Source organism: Megalopta genalis, chromosome 1 (assembly GCF_051020955.1).
Source record: "Megalopta genalis isolate 19385.01 chromosome 1, iyMegGena1_principal, whole genome shotgun sequence".
NCBI lineage: Eukaryota > Metazoa > Arthropoda > Insecta > Hymenoptera > Halictidae > Megalopta > Megalopta genalis.
In genome coordinates, this window is record NC_135013.1 from 28,716,720 (window position 1) to 28,735,013 (window position 18,294).

The window sequence follows — 18,294 nt, forward strand, 5'->3', positions numbered from 1 at the left end:
GCTTCGAAACCTGTTGCTGATGCGATAAAACGTTTAATTTAACTTCAATCGATTTAATTGACGGGAGAAAAATGTATAATTATAAATGTTACATAGGACGAGAACCTTTGCGGCGACGATGATGCGACGATACGAAAAGATAACGAAACAAAGTATAAAATGAAGCAAAAAGATGTTGCAATTTTACTGTGCATAAAGAGCCGCAGTCTGGTAATAATCTGTTAGATATAAATGTTTTAAGCCAGCCTTTTATCGTCAGTATTTCAATAGTCAAGTAAATGTAGCCATTTTAGACAGTCAACATCTGTCATCGTAAAGTCATTATATCTGTGAAGAGAATGATACGGCAAAGGCCCAAGTATAGTAACTTCTCCCCAATTTTCCTCCAGCTTGCAAACGAAAATAGACAATTTGAGAAGAGGAGATACGATTATTCGAGCCTCGCACCTCGTTTTTATAATTGTTGGCCACTACAAAAATCTCCTCTTCCCAAATTGTCCATTTCTGTTCACAAGCTGAAGGAAAATTGGGGAGAATTTACTGTAAAAAGGGAAGAACTTGGGCGCAATCGCGAACACAACGAACACGAGAACCTTGTTAATCGATTTAATTGACGGGAGAAAAATGTCACGAGTACAATTATAAATCTTACATACAACGAAAACCTTTGACGATGATGCGACGATACGAAAAGATAACGAAACAAAGTATAAAATAAAGCAAAAAGATGTTGCGGCGACATTCGAGAAATAAGACAAAATAGGAAAGTTAGAGAAGCGCGAACGAATTGGCTGGCTGAAAGTCCTCGATACGATAAAACACTCTCCGTAAAACCGAAAAGCAATTGTAATCGTCCGAGATAATTGGAAAGCATACTTTCGCAAGATCAAAATCCTACATTACGGTTCTCACTGACGCAGTGTGCTCAATAAATCGTTGGTTTCCACCGGGCAGGAGAAAGCAAAAGGTATAATAAGATAAGACGATTAGGCAATCAGACCGGGACTCCTCCGCGAATCATCCAGTAATATACGGGAATTAAACGCAGCAACGAGGCATAATTAAAGGTAGCGCGGTATTAAAATATTACGAGGAACAGTGGCCGGTGCTTGCGCTACCGGTCAGGCGACATTATGCTGGCTAGATGTGCCCGAGGATAGGATTACTCAGCGACACCGGAGACTCGTGAAAACCGAGCATAAGGCCTTTAAATCCGGTATCAAGAAGAACCGTGACGATTGCGTGTCTCCTCGGAGCCCTGCGAATTGCGCTCTACGCCGGGCACCGCGAGTAAACAGGCCCTCGAACTCGGAAAATCTTCGTCCAGGATTCCCTTTGGTCCTCCCGATGACGTCGCCCGCTAATAATCCTCGAGATTAAGCAAGAATTACGGCCGTTCAAAGTGACGCGAAAGTTCGTACGCTGCTTCCACGTTGAAATATACAGTACAGCATGGGTGCCGTATGTTCAGATAACTGAACGAAAATTACGGAGAGAATGAGAGAGAGAGAGAGAGAGAGAGAGAGAGAAAATTACGGATCTCAATCGTTTCTCGTCGACGGCTTTTTTGCGACACTTAGTTACCGACGACATCGATGGAAGTTTCTTTCTCAGAAACGCCTGCGAGAGGTGAAATCGAATGCAAATTAATTTTCGTAGGTATTCTCGGATTCCTCCGACGTTTTCACGATTCTATATTTCAAGCACTCGCTGGAGGAGCGAAGTTTCACCCTCGAGAACCCTCAATGCGCACACAATTCAGTTCAAACCCTTTGCCATAGTCTGACGAGTCTGACTCGTGACGGAGGTTTTTGGTAATAACCGGACCGCGGTGAAAGATGAAATATAGTGAAAAAGTTGAAAGGAACTAAAAGACGGTCATATGTTGAGATCGCATGCTGTTAAAATTATTTAAGAGAGAAATAAGAGAATTGTCTTGCAATTAGGAACATTTTTATTGTGCATAAAGATCCGCAGTCTGGTAATAATCTGTTAAATATAAATGTTTTAAGCCAGAACGAAATCGAGCCATTTTATCGTCAGTCATTAAATAGTCAAGTAAATGTGGTCATTTATGACAGTCATAAAGTCATTATAAAGTCATTATATCTGTGAAGAGAATGGTACGGCGAAGGCCTAAGTATAGTAAATGCTCCCCAATTTTCCTCCAGCTTGCAAACAAAAATAGACAATTTGGGAAGAGGAGATACGATTATTCGAGCTTCGCACCTCGTTTTTATGATTGTTGGCCACTATAAAAATCTCCTCTTCCCAAATTGCCCATTTCTGTTCACAAGCTGAAGGAAAATTGGGGAACATTTACTGTAAAAAGGGAAGAACTTGGGCGCAATCGCGAACACAACGAACACGAGAACATTGTTAATCGATTTAATTGACGGGAGAAAAATGTCGCGAGTATAATTATAAATGTTACATACAACGAAAACCTTTGACGATGATGCGACGATACGAAAGGATAACGAAACAAAGTATAAAACAAAGCAAAAAGATGTTGCAATTTTATTGCGCATAAAGATCCGCAGTCTGGTAATAATCTGTTAGATATAAATGTTTTAAGCCAGCCTTTTATCGTTAGTATTTAAATAGTCAAGTAAATGTAGCCATTTATGACAGTCAACATCTGTTATCGTAAAGTCATTATATCTGTGAAGAGAATGGTACGGCGAAGGCCCAAGTATAGTAAATTCTCCCCAATTTTCCTTCAGCTTGCAAACAAAAATGGTCAATTCGGGAAGAGGAGATACGATTATTCGAGCCTCGCACCTCGTTTTTATGATTGTTGACCACTATAAAAATCTCCTCCTCCCAAATTCTCCATTTCTGTTCACAAGCTGAAGGAAAATTGCGGAAAATTTACTGTAAAAAGGGAAGAACTTGGGCGCAATCGCGAACACAACGAACACGGGAACCTTGTTAAAACCAGTACAAACTCGCTGTAATCTCCTTAAAAGATCATTCGCTCTCACATCCAAGAGATTCACAATCTTTCCGGCATTTCGGCCCACATGTTCAGACTACGAGTCTGCCACCGATTAATCAAATTAACCTCGCGATCAAGCATCGGCGGAGCACGATCGACGCAGCGCGAACCAACAGAGTCTGTAAAAGTTGCTATCGGTCGCCGTTGCTCGACCGGAGCGTCGTCCAGCCCCGCTATCATTCCCTGTAAAAACAACGCACGCGACGAAAGTCGCGAATTCCGCCGTGCCTCGCCGTAATTTCCAGAGCGGGCACGCTAAAAAAGAATCGGCCCGCGGAGCAGCGCGCAAACTCCGCGCAGAAAAAACAAGATGGATTGTTTTCGATCGGTGATCTATCTGCTCCTCTGACATCATTTGCCCGTAGGCGTTGCTCCCGGGGCAAATCCGGAGCACCGGCGTCACGGGGAGCGGTGGCCGCTCTCTGTCCGTTGCGGAGAGATCAGAATAAAACGGAACGGGCCCGGCCAGGTGGTCGCGGGGCCCGCGAAAAGGGGCCCAACCGTAGGAATTCCGCAAACTGGATCACCGCTCGCGATCCCGTGTACCGAGAGGAGTATCGATGGTGGCGATCACCGTGTTCGGGAGAGGCTCGGCGGATTTACATGAGTCCCAGGCCGCACACAGGTATCGCCGCGGCGAATCGGCCGGATTCCTTCGGGCAGCTCGCAACACGCTGCCGGGGAGAGCACCGCTAGAGCGTAGAGAAAGAGGAAAACCGCGCGGGGCAGAGGGCCGAAAGAGAGAAACGAGAGGATAGAGAGGAACGAGAGAGCCGGGGAGAGAGAGAGACCCCGCTCGGGCCTCGTTGATTTACAGCTTACTAAATAGACGGCTCTCACGGGCCTGATACGCTGCTCCGACGCGGAATGCGGGAGGATCGACCGGAAACGGAGCTCGGCCTCTTTCGTACCGATTCCGCCGATATCGTTTCACCGTCTGTATCGTTTCGACAAAATTTAGACAGCTGGTGTCGACGAAATTTACGTTCACGGACCGCCGAGATTATGCTTTTCAACGCTAGATTTACGGACCGCTAGAATCAGCTTGTTTTGTGTTAGTTTGTGAAAGTAACAATGAGACGTTCGGTCTGATCTTCGACGACTGTAATGTACTGAATAAATATTGAGTATATAGAGTAGTTGTATATTGAATAAATAACTCATAAATGTGTCTTCGCAATCTGAACAATATTCAAAATTTCCAAAAATTAGCGACCGTCGTTTGAACTGATTCCGGAAACCTAGTGTTAACAAGCATTTCTTATGACAAAAATTGAATTGGTGCGACCTGAAACAGTGCGAGATCCAAATTACTGATTAATAGACAACAAATTGTGTTTGCATCTGGTGCAAAAAAAAAATTAGAAGCACGTACCTTATAAACCTGCAGTCTTTTCTCAATAATTTTAACCCTTTACACTCGAAGACATTCATGCTCTAAATCCAAAATAGTTTTTCTGAACTGTAGTATGTATTCTCATTTTCCGTGATTGAAACAATTTTTAGCGGTGCCTTAGAGTCACCTCTCGAGCGCAAAGGGTTAACAGATCGAAAGTAATATGTCGACATCATTAAACGCTTCGATCTTTCTACTGTTTAACATTACAAATACCGATTTGTCTCATAAATTCTAACAGGGAGCAAAATCTGAAACTTGTCTACAAGCCAACGGCTAAAAGAAACAAAGCTGACTCGATCCTGAACAAATTTTACAATCGACGTGAACGTTTGAAAAGCGAACATCGGCGACCTATTTACCGTCTCGACTTTCGTCCGGCATTTTTCTGTCGGTATCTACATATACGGGCCCTGGAAGATTAGCATTTCCCCTTGTCCAATAATGGCCGGTTCGTAGACGCAGTTTTCCAGGAAACCATTACGGTCCATAGGCGTCGGACCGAAATTGGCATGCTGGTGGGTTTAGCAGGCGATCCATTGTATCTGTGGCGTGGCACGCTCTGCTCCGCGGCCTTGCTCGAGTGTATTACATTCGAATCTCGGGGAGAAACCGGGCGAGATCGAGAGAGAAAGAACGGGAGAGAGAGAGAGAGAGAGAGAGAGAGCAGGCAGGAGACACCGAACAAGGTATCGAAATGGTAAAGGAGAGAACGAGGGAGAGGGAGGTTCAGTCGCCGGCACGTGCCTCCTCGCCGGGTTTGACTTTCTGCGCGTGTACTAATTACGAGATCCTGCTGGATCGTTCAACCGAGGTCCTTGAATAACGTATTTGCAGAGTGGAGGGATCAAAATGGATCCCGACTGTTCTCCCTGGACGTTTGTCCGTCTAGGTCTGCTCTCGTTTCGCCGCCGCCATCGTGTGCGACTCGATGCCGAGCCATTTGCTTTTTGAGCCATTTGCTTCTTCGTTTGTGTTTGCTCGTTGAGTAATTCCGTGCGAAGGTCGCTTTTGTCGAGCAGAAAATTAGCAAGATTTTAGATCTCTCTAGCTATGGGTCTGTTAACCCCGTGTCCGTGAACCGACTTGATCTTCGATGGTTATCCACGCGGTAGTTTTTTTTAATTATTCTAGAGGCTGGGAAAAATGTTCGTCAGAATTTGCTGTGTTTCTTGTGGACTCGAAGAGCACTGCTCCTGGTAGACAATGAAAAGATGAAGATCTCGGAAGAGGGTTGGATTACACGCTTTCTTAAATATTCGATCTATTTCTTGCTGAAATCGTTACACGCGTTAGATACCCCATTTTCACAGTTCATTGGAATGCGTGTAAATATATTGAAATTATGGCAGAGCGAAGTTAACGTTGGCATTAAATAAATGAACCGGTTTGTTCTGCCCTCTTTAATTAAATTGTCTCGACCAACACTTCCGATCGTACAGAAAATAATAATTGAAGAAGCTAATAAAATCATGAATTAATAAAATCATTTTTAAAGAAGCTAGAACAAATGAATGAAGTCACATTTTGGGGATCTCTATGAAGTATACAGAATATTCTAGCTGTGCTTAAAAAAGGTAAAAGGCACGTCGCGTTCCAAATATTTCAAAATATCCTAAAAACTGGCGAACTAATCGATAAGACATTTTTATCTAGGACGACAAGTGTCGTACTTTCAGAGTCCACTTTCTCAATGTTCGCCTAAAGGTTAATTCGTCGAAAGCATCAGCGAAGGGATGAAAATGGAGTTCTGTACCCGAAAATTTGTTTACAGGAGCGTACATTTGCAGGAGCTTCCTGGTCGCGCGTGTGTCGAACTACTTGTGAACGATAGTGTACACACGTAGTTCCAGAGATATTATAGCGACTCCGGAGAATGATCGTGGCAGTAGGCAAAGGAGAGACGACTTTCGAATGCCGCGTAGAACGAACCTGGGGCCGAAGGTCGAGCTCACCACCTGTTGCACAATCGACGAAAAGTCACGCACGAAAGAAGATTAAGGGAGGCCTCTCTCTCTCCCTCTCTCCCTCTCTCTCTATCTATCTCTCAATCTCTCTCTCTCAATCTCTTTCAATCTCTCTCTCTCTCTCTCTCTCTCTCTCTCAATCTCTTTCAATCTCTCTCTCTCTCTCTCTTAATATCTCTCCCTCTCTCTCTCTCTCTCTCTCTCTCAATATCTCTCCCTCTCCCTCTCTCTCTCTCAATCTCTCTCTCTCAATCTCTCTTTCTTTCAATCTCTCTCTCTCTCTCAATATCTCTATCTATCTCTCAATCTCTCTCTCTTTCAATCTCTCTCTCTCTCTCAATATCTCTATCTATCTCTCAATCTCTCTCTCTTTCAATCTCTCTCACTCTCAATCTCTCTCTCTCTCTCTCTCTCCCTCTCTCTCTATCTATCTCAATCTCTCTCTCCCTCTCTCTCTATCTATCGCTCAATATCTCTCTCTCTCTCTCAATCTCTCTCTCTCGCCCCGTCTCTCTCTTTCTCTCCTTGTATTTTTTTCCACGCGCGGATTCGCGAGTAATCGTCTCGTCCGCGAGGAGAGCTCGTCGACCCGTGACTATCGCGGCGATTCGCCGCATGTTAATGGACTCCGTGACGCAACCACGCCGGTTAATTGGTTACCGGATTCGCCGTGGATCGTGGCGATTTTCTCGGAGATATTTCCAGCCGATCATTGCGAGCTTTCTCTAACGATGTTCGTTATCCGATTTTTTCAAGGAAGCGGTGCCGAGGGATAAGTGTGCTATTGGTCTGGTTACAAGAGTCCTGATAAGCCACAACGATCGTAAAAGTCGAAGAATCATGTACTGACTGCCGTTTCGATCGTTAATCGACTATAACAATCCTAGATAATTCTATTTATTCGTTTCAGCCGTGAACGCGGTTTGGCGCAACCCAATCGTTCCACGTCAATTTACGTATTTTCTTGTTATTCTCATTGTTATCTCATTATATTCAGCCGTGTTCCCGGCTGAAACGAATGAATAGAATTATCTGGGAATGTTATAATCGATTAACGATCGATATATATATATCGATCATATAAATTTCCATATAATATATGGAATCGATTATATCTGCTATAAAGGAGATATATAAAGGAGAATAAATATATAGCAGATATAATCGATTCCATATATTATATGGAAATTTATATGCATATATATACATGTTTCCATATATCTCCTATATATTTTTGTGAAGAAATATGATACTGCAGTTATATATAGTCGATAAACTTATCATATAAACCACTTATCATAGATAATATAGTACGTAGGCATGAGTGTTCGAGGATGAGTGCCCGAGCGGTGTGTACGTTCTTTCAGTCTCTGTAAAGATCTTGAACCGCAACCACGCGCGTCTCATATTGTAATAAAACATCAAAGCGAGTACCAGTAAATTTTATTATCATTTGAATAGAGAATTCGTGGCTTCGAGAGCAGTCGTTCCGGCATGCGATCCATCACGTATTAGTTATCGACATAGAATAATTTATTGCTATTATTTACGAAGATATCGGGCGTCACGATTCGGCGAATCGATGGTGAAACATATCGCTGTCAACAACAGGGTCCAAAGCTTAATGCGACCGTTATCGTTCACAGCAGCTTATTTGCCGATCGATGGATCCATACTAGTTGGTCGATAACAGATAAGTTTGGAACACCTCGACTGCCGCGCCAACAAAACTGCATGCAATCTGAAGCGTTTCATTTAATCGAAATAAAATTGAAAAAATTATGTTGTATCACATCGATCGCATTTTCAATATTCTTTCGGTTTGCTGGTTCTATTAAAATTAGGAAGACGTAACAGATCAGCGTGACAATTAATTTCCGAATCTAGGCAAATAATTCCGTCACCAATACAGGGCGTCCCAAAATTATGATACCATCGGAAAATGAGGGGTTCCTGGGACCATTTGAAGTAACTTCTTCCTCGGCGCAAGTGCAATCCGCGGCTTTGTTTACGAGTTATTAACGAAAAACAGTGACCAATGAGAGGCGAGAGATCAGCTGGCACAAGACGACCAAGCTTGTTAATTGTGTTTTTCGTTAATAACCTTAATAACTAAGTTGTGGATTGCATTTTCGCTGAGAAAAAAGTTACTTCAAGTGACCGCAGGAACCCCTCATTTCCCGCTTGTACAATAACTTTGAAACACCCTGTACACGAATGACGCCGAGTTCGAAGCGCTAATCGAAAGAGTGTTTACTCGGATGAAAATTTGCAACGAACTAAATGTAAATATCCAATAAATACAAAAATTGTTTTAGACGGCTGAAGGAGGTTCCGGAGGACTTGTCGGCGTCTGACAATGCACTCCCACCAGAAATTATTCGAAGGACGAGGGAGGGCAGGAAGCGACAAAAGGGGAGAAGCTGAGAAAAAAGAAAGAAAACATCTATCAGTTACAACTTGCCAGTAGTTGCAGCTGCAACGGAGGCGACCGCAGCGTATCCTCGGCGCAGGAGTGGCGTTCCGAAAGGATGTCATAAGTTAGCGACAATTTTCTCCTACGGTCAAGTCGGTGCGCACTCCGGTGGCCACGGAGGGTATATACCGCCGTAACTTACTAACAATTTTCTCTTATCCCGGGCGACTGCCGCGAGTTATCCTGCCTCGAGGAAAGCGGACGGCGGTACGAGCGGACGGCAATAGGAACGGATGGAAAGTGAAAGCAAAGGATGCGCGACGCTGGAAAAGAAACGCGGTCGCAAATCGAGCGAAACGCGGTGGCGCGACGGACTCGGGGGAGCAACGGCCGCGGATCGCCGAAGTTCATCTAATTAAAACGAAAAGTTCATTAACGCGGCCCGCGCGCGTGGCCCCGCGAATCTCTCCGGCGTTCCGCCGGGCCGGCATTTATGTAACTCATGACAGGGATGGCCGTTTATTATTAATTACCCGATCGCGTTGCTTCCACTTTACACTATTATCTAATTACGATACCGGGGCAATTATGGTCGATGACGTTCGAATTACTGCGGCCGCTTTTAAGCTATTCGGTGCCGCTCTCGTCGATAAGCGTTGCGGCATGCAACGCGATAAATTCAATTTATAATCGAAAGTGATACGGATTCATCACTGTTAACTGCATTGTAACGGCACGTGTTTGCTGGCTACATCAAATTCGGAGTGATTTTAACGAGGATCCTAATCGGTTTAAGGTTTCGATCAAATTGTAAAATTCTTGAGGAACGAACCTTGCAGCACTTGGATCTCGTTGGATCGTTCTTCGAGGTGCAGAGCTTCGTTTATTAATGGATTTGGTAAATAAGGAAATTCGTTGGACGTCGCTAAAATCTTCGGTTCGAGCGGCGGATAATTAAGCGGCAAGAAATCGGTGGTAAAGACAAATTTAGCTTTCCAAAAGTGCATTGACCATTCCGTGTGATCAATAAAACTGCAGTTGACTAAAGCGTGTCGCAACGTTTCTTAGAAGCAGCAAAGTTCGAGCTCGTTATTAAAAAAACGCAGAAAACTTCTCAGATTCGCAAATCGGCCTCGAGGATGTTCGAATAACCGTAAATCGAACTCGAGAGAGTAAATCGGCGGCACCGCTGTCGCGTTCCCCTAATTCAGAGGAAATTGTCAAAGGCAAAATGGCGCGCGCGGCTCGGATCGAGGGTGAACGGTGAATTGGACCGCAAGGAGGACAAGTCTCCTTTCGTATAATGACGAATTTCGCTCGGCTTAATGAATCGACCGGCTAAACAAGCGGCGCGGCCCGCGAATGCCGTAATTACACGCTCTGTCGCCGTCGAATTTCATTAAGCTCGAGAGGAAGGATGGAAGAACGGCGGGAAAAAATGGCGGGAGGGAGGAAGGAAGAAAGAAAGAAAGAAAGAAAGAAAGAAAGAATGAGGAACCACCCGACCGGCGAATAAGTGAAAAATGGCAACGGCGCGCCAGATCGTATCTCGGCTCGGAGGCGCGCTTCAAAATTCTGTCCGGCTTAAATGGAGTTTCGAACGTGTCACCGCGACACCTGCGCCGCGGAAATTGATAATGCGCGCAAATTACCCGGACAGGACCCGAAATTTCTGTCGCCGCTTCCTCCGTTCCTGCCGGTCTCCCTCGCGAAACCATTATTGCGACGATTCTTTCGCTATCGCGACACGTTCTGCTCGATTCGTGGCGTTTAGCAGATCTAGCGCCGAACATCAAGCCCAAAAATGTCCGCATTAATTAATGCAACCGAAACTAGAAACGGCATTTTGTTCCTCCGTTATGAAAGACTGAAAACGGAAGTAAAGGGAGACATGCAAATTAAAGACATGAAAATGATTAAGAACGATTAAGTGCCAATCAACACAGTTGTGAAAGAAATTCCGATGCAAAGAATTAATTAATTCGAAAGCTAATAACTGCAAATACTTTCGACTTAATTTCATTGACGCATCGTTGTGCAATGGTGCGAAGAAAATTATAGAAAGATTATTCTTACAAATTCTGATTTTTTCTTAAACTAAACGCAAGGAAACAGATTCAATTTTCGTTTACTTAATTATATTATATATTATATTATATATATATATTATACGTCATTATATTCTTTTTTTTTTACTATTCCTCGTAAAAATCCTCGTTCCTATCTGCTCGCATCATGATTTTTAGATCAAGTCTCGAAGCCCCCGAGTCCACGCGACGCTAAAAACTATTTATAGTGTTCCGAACCGCGACAAATGCGTGATACAACATTAACAACTTTCGAATCGACGTGCCGGCTTTCCGAAACTCGAGACACCGAGTCACCTCGAAGCGCGTTCATCGATATTCTCTGCGACCTCTTTATCTCGGCGTCCTTCGGTGCAAAAATTGCTCGATGGCCGGTCGCACGATGTGAATAAAAATTCGCCGATAAAACGAAAGCAGGTGTCGCGGCGGGAAACGGAGGAAACCGAGGACGCGATATCGCGGTATAGCAGCCCGACGCCGGCCCGAGGATCCGCTTGCGAGTGCATGACCCGAGGGCCGTCCATTTTGAAAGGCACGCACCTTATCTGGGACCGCGTGTCGCCATCGGCTTGTATTTTGTCGTAGATAAGAGCGCGGTTCGCGTTGCGGTGTTGATTACAGGCTCGCGCAACTATGGTGTCCCCCCCTCCCCACCCTGGGACCGACTTGCGAATCGCAGACTCCATTTTCTGGAGCGTTGCTGGTACACACTCTGCAGAAAGATTTTCGGATGAACCTCATTTCTATCAATTTTATCTATTTTTACTGCGATACGGAATGACGCGAATGCTACGACATTCAAATTTACAAGCTAAATCATCGATCATTCAATTCTACATAGCATTCATTTTTTGAAATCATTATGCACTTTATTCTGATTTCGTATCGACGTGGCTGAAACAGCTTCCACAGTACATATAAGCTATTAAAATGTGATATTCTGAGCGCCCGCACGAAATATGACCGATCAAAATTTCGAGATCACAATTAGTCCAATTTAATTGCAATCAGTCTATTTTTGCAGCTCATTAAAATTGTTACTGTCCGCGAGCGTGTCGAGCATTGATCACTCGCGGGACATGCGCAACGCGACGACGATTCAAAAGCACGAACATTGAGATTTGAATTGGAGCAAACAGGATTTACAAGTTCGTACGACGAACATAATTAAACAATAGCAAAGACTTCTAGCAGCAAGATGCAGCAGCAGCAGAACGATCTTTACGCAAATGCAGACCATTCTGGTGAAAAACAAGACCTCCGAGCAGCGATGTTTCGCGGAGCCTGATTCTGCTATCACTGAACAAAGGGTGCGGTCTTTATCATGTTGAAAGTAGAGTGAAAAGCTCGTTAAGCATGCTCGAATTTCCAGAACGAACTCGGTGCGCCACGAACGCGTAAAACCCGCGGTCTAGCGAGCGTGGTCGCGGAAGGTGAGATAATAATTAATCGCCTAGTTCCAGGTCCTGCCTGCGCAGCATCCTTTCCCTGGGGGCCGGATAGGGTGACCGAGGACGAAGAGGTAACCAGGCGATTCAATGATCCCGGACGATCGAGCCTTGGGCGCGAAGGATCACAGGGCACGGGGGCACGCTCCCTTTTTATCCGGCTTGGTTCCTGCGTCTTCGAGGGACGCGGCCGGGACCATCGCAGCTGCCGCAAGGATATATAGGACCATCTGGTCGTTCCTCGGTCGCAACATTGCCAACGTCGCTCCGAGACCGGCCAAGGAGTCCCAGAGAACCGGAGCGAGACGGCGCGAACGAGAGCGAGTGGGAGCGAGAGAGAGAGAGAGAGAGAGAGAGAGAGTGAGAGCGAGGGAGAGAGTGAGAGAGCGAGAGAGAGCGAGTGAGAGAACGAGAGAGAGCGAGTGAGAGAGGAGAGATAGAGAGAGCGAGAGCGAGTGAGAGAGAGCGAAGAGAGCGAGTGAGATAGAGCGAAGAGAGCGAGTGAGATAGAGCGAAGAGAGCGAGTGAGATAGAGCGAAGAGAGCGAGTGAGATAGAGCGAAGAGAGCGACAGAAAGAGGGAAGGAGAGAGAGGGGCGCGAAGTCGAAGAGAGGAAGAGGCGCAAGGAACCGGGCGAGGGAGAAGACTCGTGCCGGAGAAAGAGAGGAAAACAGTGGCCTCTCGAGTGGGCTGTTCTCCAAATAGCTCCACCTGCCCTCGCGATGCCAACGCTCTGCTCATCCCGGCGACTACCGATTAAGCGGCGTGCTTTTGACCCGTGGTTCGCGAGTAATGATCGCGAACGTGTTCACCGGGGCAAGGTGAAGCGGGAGGATCTGGAGCGGCCCCACACCTGGCCCCGGAAGCGGTTCCCTTTCCTTCGGAGCATCCTTCCGAGGGATCGATCCTGAACGACGCGGATCCTTCGTATGGGAGCATGAGTACTATCGTTCTTACTACGTCACTGCCGTAATGCACGATTTAACCCTTCGCCCTTGGAGAACGAGGTGAGATTGCCGTAAACGCCCACTCCCGCCACTTTTTATTTGTGCGGTCGTAAAGGCTGTCTAGTATAACAGCGGAGAAACTTGAATGTGTCATAAAACGATCTTGCTAGGCGTGGAGGAATCTGAAGATAGTAGCTTACTTTGATACAATCGTTTTAATACGCTCTAGTCGATAGACGTATGACTATGATATAGAAGTTGCACATGATTTTGTTGGACACGGAGGAATGCGATGACCGTTCATTTATTTATTGACGGGTGAGATAACCTTCGGTTGATTAGACAAATAGATTAACAAATAGGCTCTTGTGAACAGACGTGAAATCGTGTCAAGCTTTGGGACAAGCAAATTTAATGCACTCTAGACTGTAGAAGTCACCGCGTATGTGTGAAGATCTGCGCTCTGATCGCAAGATCAGATTGTTGTGGCGCACAGGTGAATTTGGTGTTACGTATATTTTCTAATTAGCTTGACAAAGTTATGTGATTAATGCGTGCACGGATTAATTGCGGTTATTGTCGCTGTCCTGGTAAAACAAAGAGGAATAAACAAACGTTACGAAGAAAGTGGTGAAATCATTCGAGAGAAGAGGCTAAAGTAGCCAACACTTAGAAAATGAACGGGAATCGAACCGTCTGCATATTGAATTAGTATGCTGTAAACATCCTTTCGATCTTTATCAACGCAACATCGAATCGAATATCCGAAAGCCTGGTTCGGCGCAGATTTCAAATCGCGTTATCCACGATCGCGCGATGATTTTCGAGTTATTTCCATCGTCGCGATGCGCCCTCGAACCGAATCGACGGCTTTCGAGACCGCGTGATTTATTAATTCGTCGCGAAACTTGACGGCGCATTGAACGCGGGACGCGAACGAAAAATGTAAAAAAAAAGAGGAAGGAAAGAATAATGTACAGAGAGACGGGTAATTCTGGCTGTCCCAGAAAGCGAAAAAGGGATGAAAAACCGCGGCGCGTCCAACGGGGATCTCGGCGCGGCCTTTTGTTCCATTAATGGTGGAAAAAGGAACTTTCGCGGGATTAGGTATTTGTCGTGCATTACGGACCGCTGCGATGTAACGCGAGGAGTTCGACCTCCTTCGGGAACGGAGAAAGAAACGTTCGATCTTCTTACGCACACTTCTGGGTCCAATTAGAGCACCATTATTCGGCGTCTAGGGTTCTCGTGTTGCACCGTGTCACCCAAATTCGGAGGATTGTTCACACGGATTCACGATTTGTTCAGGTTTGTTGCGGTTGTTTCCCAAAACATAGAACAACGAAGAGATCTGAATTCGTGGGATAGAATTGGAAACGTAAGAAAAATATATTGTGAAGAAAATGCAATTTTGTAAGGGTTGTTAATTCTGCTATAATTTGGATATTTTTGTGGAATGGAAAAGATTAACTGTTACAACACCGTTTGCAAAATAGGTGTGACAATGCAATTTAAGCTCGATCTATCGATGATAGCGTCAGTGACGCTATTTTCAATCGATAGTAGATGGCTTTTTTACGATCAATAATACATCTTGACGTTTAGTAATAACGATAAATAAATTCCTTTTCGTGCATCCACTCGCAAATGCACAGAACGTGAAATGTTCATATCCTCACACAAATATGTTTAACTACGATTTACCGGAATACAGGTAGCTGGAAAGATGATAATCGAATGGAATATAAGCCGGTAGAAAGTTCAGAACAGCTTGAAAGCATTGTTATATTATCTCCAAACTATTAGTAGGTTGTTCGGAAAGCTCGTTTCGCGATTCATAGAGCTCGCTTCATTGAATTCGCGTGAAAGATCTGAAACGAATTTTGCGAATAAAATGCTAACGCTAAAATCCTTTTCATCTAAACGACGCACGACCTAGCAAATATAATCTACAATGATAGTTACAATTAGAGTGTTAAATCGGTAGATTTAAGGGCAGCATTTGTTGACTCGAAACAACAATGGGCAGCGGCTGCGACAGGGTGGAAAACGTTCGTGGAACGATCGGAAACGCGAAAGAACGATCCTACGGTGAACAATTACGATTTCCTCGCTGCGTTCAACCCCTTCTCGATCTTCAACCCCCCTCCCTCCTGCCGGTCCCTTCCATCTGCGACCTCTATTAAGCGTTATATCCCGCTATCCAGCAGCGATGGAGGATAGTTCCAGTGTATTGGCATGCTGAAATACGGGGCGCGTTCGAAGCGCCGGCAGCCCGTCAGGGTATTGATTTACAATGCTTACTCCACTCCACAGCAACTCCCATAACTGCAGACCCCCTCTCCGTCTCTGTCCCTCGAACAGGTCTCTTCCGGCACTCGCGCTACCCTTTCCCTTTCTGATCCTCGCCGATCTTCCACGGCGATTCCGCGGACTCGATCCTCGTGATCGTCTCTATCGATGCTCTTCAAGTTGCGAACGGTGCGAATTGGGGTGGAGGTGCCCGATAGCGATATGATTGAGGATCACCCGGTGATGGGGAAATCGATTCGGGCTCCGGGAGATGCTCCGAACGCTGCCTCGACCGCCCAGTCGTTTTTAATGCGGAGTTTTAACTAGACGTGTATGTGAAATTTTCGGGGATTTTCGACGGGAAATTCGAGAAATTGCGTTCCCTCGGACCGAGATTTTCATTATTTTCTACGATTTATCAATCTTCGTGCTTGCTTCGTCGATAGATCGCGGATTTTAGGCATTTGTAATGAACGTGGGAACACGAATTTTAGAACAATTATAATATTCAAGGAATTTAAGCTGAATTAACTCGTTGGAATTATTTATCTGTTTCACCCATGCGCTTTGCAATCGACGAAGACAATTTTTATTTTGCATGAACATTCTGTATAGCGTAAAGATTCGCTCTTAATGATTCGGCATTTTAAGCATGCGCGTACATACTTTCGAGCAAGCACAACAATTGATTTTCCCGAACATAAAAATTTATTCATGGAACAGCGACGGAATGGTAGAAATTTCTTCGCAGAAATTGGTGATATTTCTGTGACCCAGTTGCGGATAAAATATCGAGCCTCGCATCGCAGATGAACAACTGCATTATTCGAAACAATTTTCACGTTTATTTGTCACCGTGCTGTTTCACAAACAAATGTGCAACGAACACCGAGACGAGACATGGTAATCCTTGACCAATCTTGATATTCTTCAAAGCTTTCATTTACGTTTTTATCCTAGCCGCATCCTTGACTCATCGAATTTCGAAACGCTTTCAGCATTCTCTATTTAAATAAGTACCACGAATCTTGAAATTGTCACGAATATTAAAATGATAAAATTAGCAGGATTTACCAAAAATTGAATAGAAAAATTGTCTTATATCGTTTTATATCGTTATGTCTCCGTTTAAATAAGTATCACGAATCTTGAAATTGTGTCACGAATATTAAAATGATAAAATTAGCAGGATTTACCACAAAAATTGTCTTATATCGTTTTATATCGTTATGTCTCCGTTTAAATAAGTATCACGAATCTTGAAATTGTCACGAATATTAAAATGATAAAATTAACAGGATTTACCACAAAAATTGAATAGAAAAATTGTCTTATATCGTTTTATATCGTTATATCTCCGTTTAAATAAGTATCACGAATCTTGAAATTGTCACGAATATTAAAATGATAAAATTAGCAGGATTTACCAAACATTGTATATAGAAAAATTGTCTTATATCGTTTTATATCGTTATATCTCCGTTTAAATAAGTATCACGAATCTTGAAATTGTCACGAATATTAAGATCATAAAATTAGCAGAATTTACCAAACATTGTATATAGAAAAATTGTCTTATATCGTCATAAGTCTGAAAAAAGAACTTTGTTTATCCTGCACGAGATGGATGTCTTCGTAGAAAATCTCGAGGCACAGCAATTTCGCGAACGATTTGTCGGGAAGTGGCCTTAAAAAATTCGATTTCAGAGACGTTTCCGATCGCCGCGGAAGAAATCTTCGTAAACGTCGGCCTCTCGGGTCCACCGTGGCCAAAGGTTTTACGGCGCCGCGCGTAAAATGAGTTAGAGGTCGGATAATCGGGCAATAAACTTCCGGCCGAGCAGCCCGCGTGGGCGACCACGTGGGCCGTCCCGAGTTGCGGTATTATGGCGACGACGTCGGTGTAAATATATTTATTATGACCACCCTGTTATGCTCCTTCGGCAGGTACGGAGAGAACTGTCCGCGCTGAAAATCCCTCTGCCCTTTCCCCCTCTCATCTTTCTCGTTCTCTTCGGCGCGGATCGTCTCTCCTTTCCCTTTTCGTTGTGGAATGTTTGTTCGACGGACCGAGCAGTCAGGGATGAAGGACTAGTGACAGTAATTTATGAGCAGCTTTCCGCTGGAAAACCGTCGGCAGAGTTTCCACGGTTCTTTTCACCGTTATTTATAATTGTTTGGCTATCGCTTTTCGTTTTGAAATTACTCACTGGAAAAAGGTTTCCGAGGTAATGCCTGGTTATTGTCATGGATTGTCTCTGAAAGTTGAAATATTTGCCTGAGACTCCTATTCAATTCACCTGGAAGTGTTAGGTACGTTCCTTTTTCTCTATTCTATATTCTACAGTCGCCTCGGAATGTTTGTTAACGCCTTTTTATACTTTTTTATACTTTTTTATACTTTTTTAATACTTTTTATACTTTCTTAACTTTTAATAGAATAACTTTCTTAAAATTGATTCGAAGTACTTGAATATTTTTGATATGTTAGACCGACTAGTTTTCTATGAAATTAGTATGCAACAAGCTTTTTAGATTGCAATTGATTGGAACGACAAAAAAATTTTTTGAAAATGATGTTTTTCAAACATTTTCATCTGAGCCCATAGCGAAAATTTAAAAAATGCATTTTCTAGATCACGGTGACTTATAAGCATGCGGAAAAGCAATGCTAGAATAGAAACGATGACTTAACTTTTTTATTTCTAATATCTTGCCACGATTCGAAGGCAATTCGGAG

General features: G+C 44.1%; 1 long non-coding RNA gene across 10 annotated transcripts in view; it reads right to left on the reverse strand.

Moving 5' to 3' along the window:
- Nucleotides 1–18,294, reverse strand: part of LOC117222309 (uncharacterized) — a 128,290-nt gene that overhangs the window by 58,352 nt on the left and 51,644 nt on the right. The gene's annotated exons all lie outside the window — the stretch shown is intronic.